Genomic DNA, 14,748 nt, shown 5'->3' on the forward strand with positions numbered 1-14,748 from the left:
TCCTGGCTTTGTGTGGGAGCGGGAATGCAACAATGACCATGTTAGCTGACACAGTGCTGGCTGCCTGGATCTGCGCTGACAGCATCTCTCTCCTACCTCCCCACCTCTGCCCGGCTCCCTGGCATGGGACACATTCATCACTCATCTGTAGAGCTGTGGGCTGGATGGTGCTGCATGGGGTCTATCTGGGGTTTTTGGGTGGGGTTGCAGGTGACAGTGGTCTGCATTTGAATGTAGTTTAATTAACACCCTATGTACTTGTGCAGGTGTTCACTTACTTTAGCTGATCAGACCTCTGCTCAGGTTGTAGTTTGGTGAAGATATGATGATGTGAATAATGAAAAGACACCAAACTTCATGAACTAATGAGAGTGACAAAGTTGTCCAGCTCGAACACGTGCAACAAACTGAACAGGAGTGAATGTCAGTCAAGCAGTGTGTCTGGACCCACAGTCCAAAGAAGAGCTATCAGCCAAAACAAGTGGGTGTGCAGGGGCTGCAGTCTTCAAACATGCAACAGGAATTTGATTACATGACCTGAAAGGTAGAAACAGTCAAAACAGGTCCCATATTTTACACTTTTCCTGGTGTTTTATTTGAATTCTCAATGTAGAGTGTCTGTTTGTGAATACAGGCTGTGTGCATTTCTCTGTGGACTGAGGCTTTGATACTTTCACAGTATTAATATAGAACCTAGACCTGCTTTATAATCAAACTACACATGGACATCCACCTTTATACAATATGGGACCTTTAAACAAAATGATTCAAAAGTTGCACCTTTTCACATCAGGGAGGTGCAAACCAGCTAGCGTTCGTCATTTCTACTTTAATTTAATTTAATTTAATTTTTTTGAGTGCATAGACACTTCTTAGGACTGTGTGGGTGTAATTCATGTACAGTACATCTCTCTCATTTTCCCGTTGCACCTGTCTGGGCTGCACAACTGGCACCTTTATCATGTTGATTATGATCATTATTGTCCATTAATGCAGCTGCTTGCTCGTCAGGCTGAACTGTACTTTGAGCGGAGATGAACATCTTTGGAGAGTTTAACTATAGTTAGTAATAGTCATCATAAATATGTAACAGACATTTTTTGCTGTCGTTGAAAATCCTTCAAGGGTGGAATCTGCAGGCAGCCCAGCTTGATGCAGTTGTGTTTGGGATTTACTTTACAGTGTCAGTTAAACTCCTTTTATCCATCTGAATTATTTCCACTGGAGTGAACGCCTCTCCTCTTCACTTCAGTGAATGAGAGGTTGTGCCAGTTTTGCTTTGTTCACATCAGTGCTACCTTGAATGTTTTCCTTAGGCGGCAGGTGCTGAATATGAGCCAGGATACAGTGCACTGTATGTGGGTTGAACCCCCTCATGTTGTCCAGCAGCCACCCTACTGAGGTGTCCTTGAGACTGATGCTGAATCTCAATCAGCTCACTCTGTGACCTCTGACCTCATTGTAGAGGAAAAGAGAATTTAGCCACAGGGATCAACAAATTAATATTAGTAATATAAGTAGTGAGTAATAATAATAGTACAGTTTGTAGGAATTAGAGAGGATCTTGGCTGGCACGTCTAAACCTTCTCATATTTACCTCGGCTCTGCAGCCAGCTGGTTTACTACAAATCATCTGTAAATATCAGGAGGGAAACAAACAGAGACACACACACACACTGAGATACAGAAATGCAGACAGGCAAAAAAACACACGCCCACACACACACACACACACACACACACACACACACACATACACACACACACACACACACAAACACACACACACTTATCATTCAGCTGCTCCCCTGAAAGGAAGAGTCACACTTTCACTAAAATGAGATCCAAGACCTGCTGTTCCTATTTTCAGCCATTTGGGATAAAAATAACTTCCCAAAAACATCACTTGTTGGAAAGGTTCATCCAGGCATTTAAAGACTGTCTGGATTTCAGCCTGTTTTCAGGGTTTATTTTGGCTTCTCAGTTTGACGTTAGCTCGCTCGGCTTAGGGACACAGAGATATGAACTATACTATATAAACTATAACAGTTGTGGACAGAAAACCCATGTATCTAACATCACCCATCATGCACCAGCTCATTTTTTATCACCATGGACGTAACATTTCTGGAAACCGTCCCACTGGTCGATTTGCATATTAAGTCACCAGGACTTAACAGCAGATTGATCACTCTGGCACTTCATGCAAAGTCAGCACTCAAGAGGCGGATAGTAGATGAGGAGGAGAATTATCCAAAGTAGAAAGACTGAGCTCTGAGCTTTTGTTTTACAGCCTGTAATCGATGCTATACAAATGATATATAATTAGCTCAATATTGCTAATGTAGCCAGGTTTATTTGTTGAACAGTTTCATTACTGAGCTATATCACTTAAAATTCATTAATTCATTCATTTTCCTGGTAACTGTGCTGATCTCTTGTGCCGAAGTAGAAACTTGGCCTCAGATCATTTGAGATCAATGTACCACTAAGTTTAAAAGCTCCAACAAGTTTTTAGCTTTCAGATAACACGGTCACCTATGAGCGCAGCTGTATTTTGATGTTTGAACTTGAACTTCTGCTTTTAACACTGATACTGATGGATTTCATAAACTGAGTGTGACACGTTGCAAGAATGCTGCAGGAATCTCAGAGAAACAGTCAGTGGCCTCAGTCAGTAGACTCACAACTCAGACAGACAGTCTACTATGTCACAAACTTTGTTATCTTCTTCTCCTCCCTCCTTTATCATATTCGTGCAGCCCCGCCCCTTGCTGCCCTAATATGGGGCATCTCTCTGCCCTCTGGCCAATCAGGCGGCTGGATGCGTCCCTTCTAGAGATGCCATGGGCCCGGGCCAGGTCTGAGGTTTCAGTGAGGGGAGCAAGAGGCTGGCTGGTGGCAAGGGGCAAAGGCTTCAGAGAGAAAGAAAGGGGAAGAGATTAAAAACACCAACAACAAAATCAAGTGCAGGAGAGCAGCTGAAGACTGACAGGAAGTGAATGTTAGAGAGAGGGAGTCATAAAAGCCAGGAGAGAGAGGCTGAGATTGAAACTCTGCTGCTGCAGGTGGAGGTCCGTCACCTCTGAACCACTGGAAGAGACACGCTGAGGCTGAGAATTAAGGTAGGCTGGATGGATGTGGTTTAATAAAGTCTATGTGCTGATGACTCAGTGCAGTCTGCTGATACCTGAGGGCTTTCTGCTGTTGCTTTTGGAAAATCTGCTGCAAGAGGTTTATGGTTTATATAGCTGGTTAGTGCAGAGTAGAAAGCAGTTGTTAGAGTGGGAGCTGACACCTCACTGTCTGGAGTGGCAGCAGTATACTGTATGTGTCAGCACCCGTGCCTTTGTTGCTCTGTGTTTGTATAATTTTGTTTTAAATCAGCCTGAAACTTCTTTTATTTTCTGAAATACTGCATCGCTTTAACATTTGGCAGCTCGGGAACTGCTGAGAGCTGTGCAGAATAGTTTATGTGGCAGCTTGCAGACTCCACATTGCTGACTTTGGAAAGCATAACAATAGCACGCTGTTTAAATGCAAAGACAGTTTTAGTAAGACAGCTGCCGCTTCTGTTTATTCCAACATGCCAGTTGCTGGTTACACACTATTACACTATTATGAGCAGTTGAGTGTTCAGAGGTTTATGTTAACTATTTGCAGCTTGGCATGTTACTATGAATCCAAGTTTATGACAGTGTTTTGTAATGAGACCTGGGTCAAACAACACTTAATTTATTTCACTTTATTATTTGTAACATTTATTTAAACCTTCAGGAGTATCATATGGGTGGGGCCTTCAACACTGGACAACGCCATTGGTACCACAGCAGTTAGAGGAGTGTCTTTATATATGTTAAAAATAATTCTTAATCTAATTTTAATCCACATTAATTGAGTTTGGAGCAACACTGTGAGTAGTTTTACACAACTAACATGTAACAACTTTTTTTTCTGTAAAAACCCAGCTTGCCCCAGGTCTGGTTGTAATGATATGACTTGATGCTGCTGAGGAGAGCTGTCGGAGCTGCTGGTGGTAGTACGCAGTCATTTCAAATAGCCCCTGTCTTAATGTTACACACCAGCGACAGCTGCAGTGTGACGGTCATAGGATCTGTTTGCCCCCCAGTTCCTGCTCCTCCGCAGGGCTCGCCCACCAGCCTGGTATGTATGTTGGCCCATAGCGGTTACAGAGGCTGATGCCGCCAAAACACACCCACATGCTGTGATAGCGGATCACCAACACATACGTGGCACTGGGTTACATAATGCATGCACTGGGTAATTTTTGGGCAACAGATATTGGTGTTAGACTTTCTGATTTGATAACAATACCTGACTTAATGTCTAAAAGGCAGATTCTACTTTCCAGCAAATTTAGATGAGAGTATGAGGTGCTCTTGTTGGCTTCGTTGTCAAAATATATTCCCATTTAGCTCCATAAATCAGATTTCTCCACCACTTTAGGTGGACAGATTTGGATTGATTTAATGTTTCTGCTGTTTTATTATTTAGAGTCCAACTGTATCAAAGAGAGGGCACAGACAGGCTTATTCTACCTGAGCTGAAATTCAATATCGAATTAAATCTTTAGCAACGTCAGTGAAGTTGTCTTGAAACTCCACTGAACACGTCAGCAATGACACAATCAACAGGCACCAATGAGCTGCAGGGTCATAATGGGATAAATAGGCAACTCTGTGTGCAGCCATATTCCCTTCCTAACTCAACATTTACAACTGTAATATCTTGAGATGAATTATAAGGTAAAAGATACTTATCTTACATGAAGGCCCTGGGGTCAAAGGTCAAGCATTCCTTTGGGTTTCTGTTTTAAAATCTTCTGATGCGTCATTGCTATGATTCACTGAACAACAATCATAATCTGTATCTGAAATGTACTTTTTATGTGACATGGCTGCAGGTTTCAGGGTTTTCCTTGGAAGCATTTGCAGACTTTCTCTGAGCTTTCAGCGCACCAGAGCGTGTTTGTCCGTAGTGTTTGTCAGCTGGACTTGATCCAATGGAAGCCAGTAACCGGACTCTCCTTTAAGTCTGCCGGTACAGACTGTCATTGGTATCACAGGTCTGAGTCTGATGCTACAAATAAAGTCTTAGGCGTCAAACTCTTGTGGCATTTTGTTATTGTGGACGCTCTAAGAAATCATAATCACTGTTATTTTGAGGTAACATGTTGCCCTGGAAGATGTGTGGAAAATCAAAAAGCAGCAGGTGTAATTTGTGTATGTGCCCATGAGCTGAGAGTAAATGACGTCTAAAATGAAATGATGGATGATGATAGCAGTTTCCTGGCGACAGACTTTGGGTGGTGGTGGTTGCGGTTGTGGGTGGGGTTAATTTTAGACCAGGAAGCAGGGTCAAGAGTCGATTGGGCAGTTCAGCAGGGAGACCTCATGAGGAAACACTGCTTGACGTACGTATGAGGGTACACAGCGTACACAGAGAGTCGAGAGGATTTTACAGGAAGGAAGACTAATGTAAACAAATGACTGACTTGGGGGCACATGTTAATATTTGAGATACTACTGAAATATATTTATTCTTTAAACTGTAAAATACAGTTTACAGTCTGTGGCAAATTTTTATCCTTAAATGAACAGAGCTGTGTGTGTCGCTCACCGTGTGCCGAGTATATCAGTCAAAAACATCTCTGTTTCCTGTTTACATGGAGGCATTTCCTGTCCAAAGGCTCACGCCTGCGGGTGTGTCTTGTTTTGTCCATCTGATGTCTCGAATAGCCAGGAGACACGCTGGGATCTGTATCTCACTAATCTTGAAAGGTTTGGACTTTGTGCTCAAGGCAGCGATGCCTCTAAATGTTCAGCTCAGACGGCCTCAGTGGGAGTCAAACACTCTGACTTTTTGGATCAGATACTATTAAAATCCTGAGTGGTTTGCTGAAACATTACTATGGGGAACATGGGAGTAAAAATTGGTCATGTTAGAGGGAAGAAGAAATGAATTATACCATATATTTTAGTAAATACTGGGTATGTAGTGGAACAACTTTGATCTTACTATGCATTTAAAAAGTCGACACATTGTCTTACAGCATTCACGTTGTAGTTTTACACATCAATAAATGTTATTGTGGAGTGCAGGAGAAATTACAACAGGTGTGCCTTTCTTCAGTCAAACTAAAGCACCAATTAGAAATTTTTTTATAATGTATTGTACTTCATTTGTGATCTGGAATGAGAAGCAGAGAAGAAATGGGTCTAAACTTCTCAATATTTGCCCCTACCAGGCATGTTGGTGCAGCACTGCAGCACCTCATGACAGGTGGGCTGGAGTGGAAAACAAATGTACCTTTGTCAGGGTTGGGCTGTGGAAGGCATCTGTTGTCATCCAAGGAGGGTAAAACTATAACAAAGTGTAGTAATAAAGTAATGTACCAATATAACATATAACAGTGCTGTGCTTGTAGGTACCCAATATTAACAAAAATACTTACAGTATAAATGATTTCTCCTTTCTTCTATAAAATGCCCAATAATTACTCCCTTGTTCCCTGCAGTGATGTTTTTCTCCGGTGAACCTAAATAGAAGGAAATACTGGACCAGAAAGAACTGGTCAGTATTTTATTGGTACCTGATTCATACGACAAAATTACACTGTAAATCATCGTCCATATTATAAAGTGTTACTGTGGAATGCAAGCTTTTAAGCTTTTACACCATTACTCTCTTCAGGGTTCAGACACAGGTAATCAATGTTTTCATAATCAATATTCAGTCACTAGCAAGTACATAGCTCATAGCTTGGAGAAAATTCAGTCTCTTTGGATTTAAACACAGAGAGGTGAACTTGAATGTTTTGTGAGGACCTCAGCAGCACTGACCTGAAGTGATGAATCAATCCTTTTAAAATCCGTTTATCAGCGACGACGGAAGGTGTAACTGCTTTGACATCATCAGCTAGATCAGTGAATTGAGAGAAACAGATGTTGTTGTTGTTGACGTCCTACTCACAGTCTGATTCGTATGTTTTTTTATCCTGAAAATGACACAGTGCTACAGTAGACTGACCATCATGAAGCTTAATGTTACACTAAAAGGATTCAATGTCAATAATGTCGGATGCTTGTGAAATTCAGGAAGATGGATTTTGTTTGTGGTGCCCTCAGTGTAGGAAAATTACCTTTAAAAGGTTCTCCTGTGATTTAATATTGCACTTCCATAAAGTTGCTAGATGGACAAGAGACAAATTAAAAACCTGGACCAGCAACATTGAATCAGCAGAGGTCGAGATATCCTGCTGTCTGTACTGTGGCTCAAACTCCAGAAATCCTTCATATCCCGTAACGCACCAAGTTTCCCATAATGCCAGCAGTAGCATCTTTTCATCAGTGTCATGTAATTAGATTTTCCATTAAAAGTTCCAAACCCGTGGAGTCAGTTTGGACGACACACAGACCTCACTGTAAACAGCTCTATGTGTATAACGCTGCAGCTACTATTACAAAGCCCCCTTTAAAAAAAAACAGTGTTGATAGACATGAAATTCTCTTCATCTTCATTGTGTGTTGGTGGAGGCAGAAACCTCTGAACATATCTGATAGTGGTTGTGAAGTTCATTGTGATGACATGAAGACATATTTTCATCCATTTCCAGTTAATTTTCCTTACTGAATTTATTCTACATATGTGTTTGTGACTGTGTGTGCTGTGTTTGTTCAGCTTTCAACTTTACTGTCACATGCATTAGAAGCAGTGCGCTACAAATAGCATGAAACAATTGTGTTGTGGCCACTTCTGTACAATACACGAAATAAAAGTTGTTGGGAAGTTTGGGACAAACGATTTACACTAAATACATAAAAAGACTATATATATGTCAGTACATGTGTGTTCTACAAGCAGAGGTGGGGGACTTAAATAAATAAATATATTTGCATTTTTGTGGATGAAGTTACTTTTTGATGCCCACAAACCTGGCAACCTGCTAGGTATGCGACCAACAGAGGCAAACGCACAATGCAGCGAAGGGGAGCGCCTAAGTCCAAAAATACTAAAATGTGGATTGCAGAAGGAAAGAGAAAAGAGCACAATGCAGGTTTCACATAGAGCTATAGAGTGATAGTAATAACTAGTCCACACCAAGGTCAAACAATCCTACACATTAAAGATTGTGATAACAAATTCCTGGATCTGCACAAAAATTCAATGGGTTCTTCCCTGGCCCCTCCACCGAGTTTGGTGCTAATCGGTTCAGTACTTTTTGCAGATAAATAAACAGAGACGGGTGGAATCATAATCTGCTTGGCAGAGGTAATAATAATATTAAGACTAATAACATAATAAATTCTAGCAGTGGGCGGCTGAAGTCACAGATCTGGACTCTGAATTACCACAAAATGTCAAATATCTGTCAGATTTATAAGGTGCAAACAGCTTCATCAGTTTTTGTAAAACTACATTTTTCATGACCATCGTTTTTAACTGATTTAAATCTGGAAACTGGAGCTGTTCATCAGAATTTCATATAACTTGACTTGTGACTTGCTTAATCTGAGCAGGGACTCCACTTGACTTGCTTAATTCTCACCACAGTAACTTGGGACTTGAAGGTTGTTTGTTGAAGTATTTCCAGTCAGTCTTGTGCCTGGAATAGAAACTGTTTTCCTACTCTGGTCTTGTCCTAAAATTAGATCCAATAAGGTTTGTGTTATGTTCTGAGGTTGCCACCAATTGTGAAAAAGTGTTGCAGTATTTCCTCTGTGTGTGTGTGTGTGTGTGTGTGTGTGTGTGTGTGTGTGTGTGTGTGTACTCTTATGTAACTGCGTGTGAGGAGAAAACCTATTTTTGTCGATATCTGGCCTCTGCTGATAATACCTCCATCCACAAATAAATCACAACCTCCCATCCTTGACTGTATCTTATGTGTTGCATCACTGCTGCAGCGTTGTGTCAAAGACATGTTATCAACTTTTTAAAGGGCGGATCTGTGGTTGTTTTCTTTGGGAGGACACCTGATGCGTGAGTCGTGCCATCCACTGAGCCAACTATAACATCATTAACTTGTCCATCTCTAACAGGCTCATCGCCGCCTGTGAACAGGATCAGTTTCACAAGTCGACTGCTGTGAGTCAGAGCAGGAGAACAAAAACTATTCAGCTCACATCACGCCATCACATTCACTTGACAGAAGCCTGGAACAGTGTGAGGGGTCGCAATGATCAGTCGTGCTTTTAACGAGACTGTCCTCACCAGAGAGAGGACATCGGTTATGATTTCCTAACACGTGGCAGTTGTGCGAACGACGACGACAAAGTAATGTGTAATTGTTATATTACCAAAAACAGAGCAGACGGTTGTGTGACATCTCACACACAAAGCTTTAACAACACAACACCGTTTGGTTCATTTGGTCCATGTTGCATTTTAGTTTAGTTCTGGTTCGTGTTCACACTGTAAACTTCAAGTTGCTCTGACTCGTTGATTAGATGGTTTTGGTGATGTCAAATCAAATTCCTGTGACTGACAGTTGGTTCTGTTTAATATTAGTATTATTAGACAGCGAACTGATCACATGACGAGTCCTGTGCTGTGATATAATGGGAAGTAATACTGTGGGATCGCTAGGTCACACATGTTTTAATGGTCTTCATTAACCACCAAAGTGAGCCGAATAGGATGCATTTACGTAAATATGTACATGACTCTTACAGACTGATTATAGGAGCGCTTCCTGAACAGTTCACAGCCAGCAGATCATTAGAAGTTGAACTTTTTGAAATTACTATAATTAAAATAACTACTAAAACCCCTGTGATTTACTTTCACACCACAAACAAACCACATCAGACTGAGAGTTACGGTTACAGACTCTCCCTCCACTGGTATTTGAGTCTAATTCATCTGCCAAAAAAAGAGACAAAACACACAATAAACAAAGTTAGAGGTGAACTTCTACAAATATTGTGATTTATTACAACAATACATATTTTTAGTTTGGCGGTGTGGCTCTGCCCATGTGATGCTCTGGACTGTTTCTGAGGACACAACCCTGCAATACAGAACCTTTGAAGATTTTAACAAACACATATGAAGGAAACATAAGAAAAGAGAGAGGCGGAGACAGCAGGCAGTAGTGTGTGGACAAACTCCAGAGCATCATGATGTTAGTGCAACATGGTGGACAGCAAACACGTACTGTATGTCTCAGTCCTCCTGATCTGTTCAGGGAAGGCCTCTGCAGCAGAAATGTCGCAGCTCCTCGGCCTGAGTCTGTGAAGCAGCGTTTCATTGAAGAAATCACACACTGATTTACATGTGAAACTGGCAAAGAAGCTTTTTTGCACAAACTCTGCGCTTAAGTTGAGAAGTGCTGTCAGACGATGTTTAAGCTGTCTTTTCTACTCAGTGACTTCGGTAACCCAGCCGCATTATCAAATCTACTTGAGACAACTTAATCCAGCCTCTGTTGGACAAACTGCAGAGTGGTTGACAGCACCAACAAGCTCTTTAGCTCCGTGGTTTGTCCTCTGATCTTAAGATTCAGAGCTCAGTGTGAAAGCACCAAGGCAGCAAGAACTCAGACTGTTTAGCTACACATTAGCTATCAAGGAGCATATTAGCAGAGCCTCTTACTCTGCGCTTTCTTAAGAATTTAAAGTTTTTGTAACAATTAAACTGATTATTATTCATTCAATTTTACGAAGAGAGTCTCTAGGAAATAATGTGTAATAATTTCATTTGTTTGGAAGCAGTCTAGGGGCATGTAACAAACATGCACCTGCTTATTTGTGCCTTTTTGGTTCAGCTCCCTGGACATCGTTCTGTCACAGCGCTCTGATCACATCTGAGGTCTGTGTGTTCAGTCGTCGGTGCTGGCACAGTCTGTGGTTGGGTCTGTCAGGATGTAAACACAGGATTAGCCTCCAGTGAGATTGAACAGTGTTGATCTGTGCCACTGCTACAACACAAACAACTTGGCAGCTGAGTATGCATCAACACACTTGTTAGTTTTTGACATCATCTTTTTACAAGGCTACTGGATGTGATTTTTAATAGCACTGCTATGTGGGCGACCGGGGATGGTTGTAACACTTTTTGTCTCAGTAACTAAAACTCACAGAGTTGTCGAGACAGAGCTCTCAAATTCTGTCGCATTATCTGCAGCATAGATGAAATGCATCACATTTTACCTAAGATACTATACAAGTTACATCATTCTAACTTCAGTAGTGTCAGTACTAATCAGAATATAGACTAGGTCCAAAAAAATGTCTTTAATACCTGAAAATCAGTGTTTTCCCTGTAATATCTGCAAACCTCCTCACACAGCTATCAGACAAAGGTCATCTCTTACAACCATCCCTTTGTTAAAACCATCCTCTACACCAGCTAAAGGCTGATTGTTTCAACAAACAAGGACTACTCTGGAATTTAGCACATGGGAGAGGGACGTGGTTAACAGTGGAAATTATTTTACAGGGACCCACATATGAGTGGGGGCTACTGCTAAGAGGGAGAGTCCCACTATTACATAATCTACTGCTCACATGATTGTACTCCATTCACCTTCAGGTGTTATAGTGTTGATTCAGTGAAAAATGGATTTGAGCAAATCATGTCTCAACACAACAGTGGAGGAGGTCTGTCTGATGAGGTAAATCTGTTATTTACTATTGTAAGGATGAGTTAAAGGTCCCATACAGTCTAAAGGTAGATGTCCATGTGTAGTTTGATTATAAAGCAGGTTTAGGTTCTATATTAATACTGTGAAAGTATCAAAGTGCTCAGTCCACAGAGAAAAGCACACAGCCTGTATTCAGAGACTGAGCCTTTTGCGCACTTTGTGATGTCACAACAAAGCAGTCAACGTTCTCGGCCAAGCCCCGCCTACCTGGACCCACCATTCAACCTTGCAGGATTTGAGTGTTTACCTGAAGTCACTCATAAAACAGTCAGCCAATCCTTTGACTTGCAGTAACTTCTGCTAACTTTTCCTGCCCACACCTCTAATGGACTGTGAGATTACCGTTAAAAGTGCTGACACTTTTAACAGTTCTTTAGGAATTACAGATTTGGGATCCATCAATTCACCAACTATAGCACATTTTTTTACCATGCATGTAATTGGAGGGAAATTTTTAATTTCCCTTAAATCAAACTGAAATATTTGTAATTGATCACAGTAACATACAGTAAATCATACGATTTAATTTATAAATTGTTCGGGAGACTCCATGTTTATATGATGACAATCATTCAACAGTGGGTAAAAATACTCATGGAACCCGAAGGTTCCTCCCACTTCACTACTCTACACTTACATATGCAGGAGGCTGAGAGTCCATGTTGATCGGTGCCGGCGTGTGCAGGGCCTGTGGAGGCCTGCAGATGTAACTCTGATCTATAATAAGACCGGGCTGTGAGGCATTTCAAATCTTCACCTCCTCCTCCTCCTCATCCTCCTGCCATGCCCCCCATTCCTTTGCTCCGTCCAGGGAGTGCCACCCCCTCCACCTGCTGCTGTCACATAGAGCTGCAGTTTAGAGCCGCTGTCAGGTGTAAACTGTAGCTTATATTTAAACTGACATATTCAGTTTTCCTCTAAAAGTGTGGCTACACACAGCTCAGGAAACTTTTCATTTTGAATTGACAACTGCTCGTTTATATTCTCACTGCCACTCTCTGGCCATTAGCACAACAGTGTGGTGGTTGCACCTGTTGTTGCTGCTGTACCTGATAAAATGTCAGTCACTCAGCACAAAAATAATAGTTACAAAGCCTGGATCTCAACAAGTATGTGACGAAAACTGAATCTGCTCTTCAAACAATTTTTGTCAGTTTTAGTATTTAAGATGAGTCAAATTACCTGCACAAGCATCAGTTTTTTTTCATTAACTAGCATCAGCTCACACGAGTTTTCATGTCTGATTTTGACATGAAAGTTAAATGAAATGTAGAAACATCTCATTCTGGAACTGCTCAGTGTCCAAAAACAGTTTGTAATTGTATCATTATTTAATAATAACAATAATCCGCAAACATCAGCATAATAAATAAATGATTATGTGATTATATGTAATTATCCTTCATTACCACAGCAGGAGCACCAGATTGAATGATCAACAAGGGGCTCAAGTATAGTTTCAATGTCTTCGTTCTCATCATTAAAGAGTGTATCACTTAATGTTTAGTGTCCCACAAACTTGTTCTGTTCCATTAATGCCTGTCTCCGCTCCTCTGTGACTGATACAGCGAAGGCAGGGCAGCAGTGAATGTGTGTTATGTGTTCCTGTGACCTGCTAGACACCAGATACCTCCAACCCACCCAAACAGGCACGACATCCCCGCTGACACTCTACACGTCCTACAAACACACACACACACACAAACACACACACACAGTTACATACACAGATGGGCTTTCCTCTTTGCATAGACAGAAATACACACACACACACAGACACACACACACACATACACACACACACAAACACACACACAGAGCTAAGCTAAGGCAGTTAAAAAAGTGATCACATGGAGGCAGGACTGTGAAGAATGAGATTGCAGGGGGCCACAGTCATGTGATTCACAAACAAGCAGCGCTGTGCTGCTGATGGACAGATGGTTCACTGTCCAGCTTCTACATGTTCAGAAAACTCCTCATTTAGATCAATGATTAGACAGAATATTAAATATGCTCCCCACAGGCTAGACACAGCCCAGCTGCTAATGTTTGCATAGCAGCCAACCAAATAACGGTGGACATGTTGTACATCTCAAAGCTGCTGTTTAGTTCTCATCACATTCTTTGGCTGTTGAACTCACACAGCTCTGTGCTCACAGGAGCAATGGATAAGTTTCCTGCCTTCACTGGCTGTTTGTTCAAACTTTCTCAACATTAAGCTTCAAAATGAATGTTCATTCTATAGTTGGTGCTACAAATACTCAGGTTTATTGGCTCCTTCTGGCATCATTTCTGCTTTTACTTGCTCTGACAGGTTGCCGAATATCGAATCTGAAAACAGTTCCCTAGTTACCAACCTCAAAACATCAGCAAGCAAAACCAGTCAAGTCTTAGTCCAGTCAACACTAGCACCCCCAAATCCCCCTGATATACTGATGCATGTGCACTCGCTGCAATGTCATAACAAAAACAAATCATCTTATCATCACTGAGATGTTTTACTGCTGTAATTTACAAGATGTGTTTACAGAAACTTGATTTGTGCCCTTTTGCTTGGGTTTCGGTCAAGACACGCTGAACTGGTTTCTGCTCTTTGCTGCTGTTTGACTTTTGGATTTTCTACTAAATTCTGCTGTCAGGACTCTATGTTTTTACCGATCCTGCTCTTTCTGCTTCTTCCTCTTCTTCTTTTTGAAGTGACTACTGTGATGGATGCGTTGCTAGTCGAGAAGTTTTAGAAGTGCTGTTGGTTTCCTGAAAGTGTGTGAGTGTGGACTTTGTGCAGATGGTTTGGGTCTGGGGATCCAGCGTAGAGGCATGACCAAGACCACGGAAAGAATCTCAAGACCGCCGCCCCAGAAGCCTCAGACGGTCATGATGGTCATGTCACTAAATCAGATGCTTAAGTCCAAATGCACAAGCCTGACATGAACACCCACGCTACACTTTCTGAAGAACGCCACTGGAATTAATTTACTGTCAGCTGATACCGTCCTGTTCTGGTGGCATGTCAGTCATGTCAGTGGTGGCTGGTGTTATCCTGCATGGGGACAGTGATATGCATATCACTAAGTCAAGCCGTG

The 14,748-nt window shown here is 41.6% G+C and overlaps 1 protein-coding gene across 2 annotated transcripts in view; it reads left to right on the forward strand.

Moving 5' to 3' along the window:
* The first annotated feature begins 2,883 nt into the window (after positions 1–2,883).
* Positions 2,884–14,748, forward strand: part of prx (periaxin) — a 38,906-nt gene continuing 27,041 nt past the window's right edge. For both annotated transcript variants that reach the window (XM_056373577.1, XM_056373578.1), the window contains exon 1: positions 2,884–3,125. The gene's annotated coding sequence lies outside the window, so the exon portion shown is untranslated. The remainder of the gene's footprint in view (positions 3,126–14,748) is intronic.

Source organism: Seriola aureovittata, chromosome 4 (genome assembly GCF_021018895.1).
Source record: "Seriola aureovittata isolate HTS-2021-v1 ecotype China chromosome 4, ASM2101889v1, whole genome shotgun sequence".
Taxonomy (NCBI): domain Eukaryota; kingdom Metazoa; phylum Chordata; class Actinopteri; order Carangiformes; family Carangidae; genus Seriola; species Seriola aureovittata.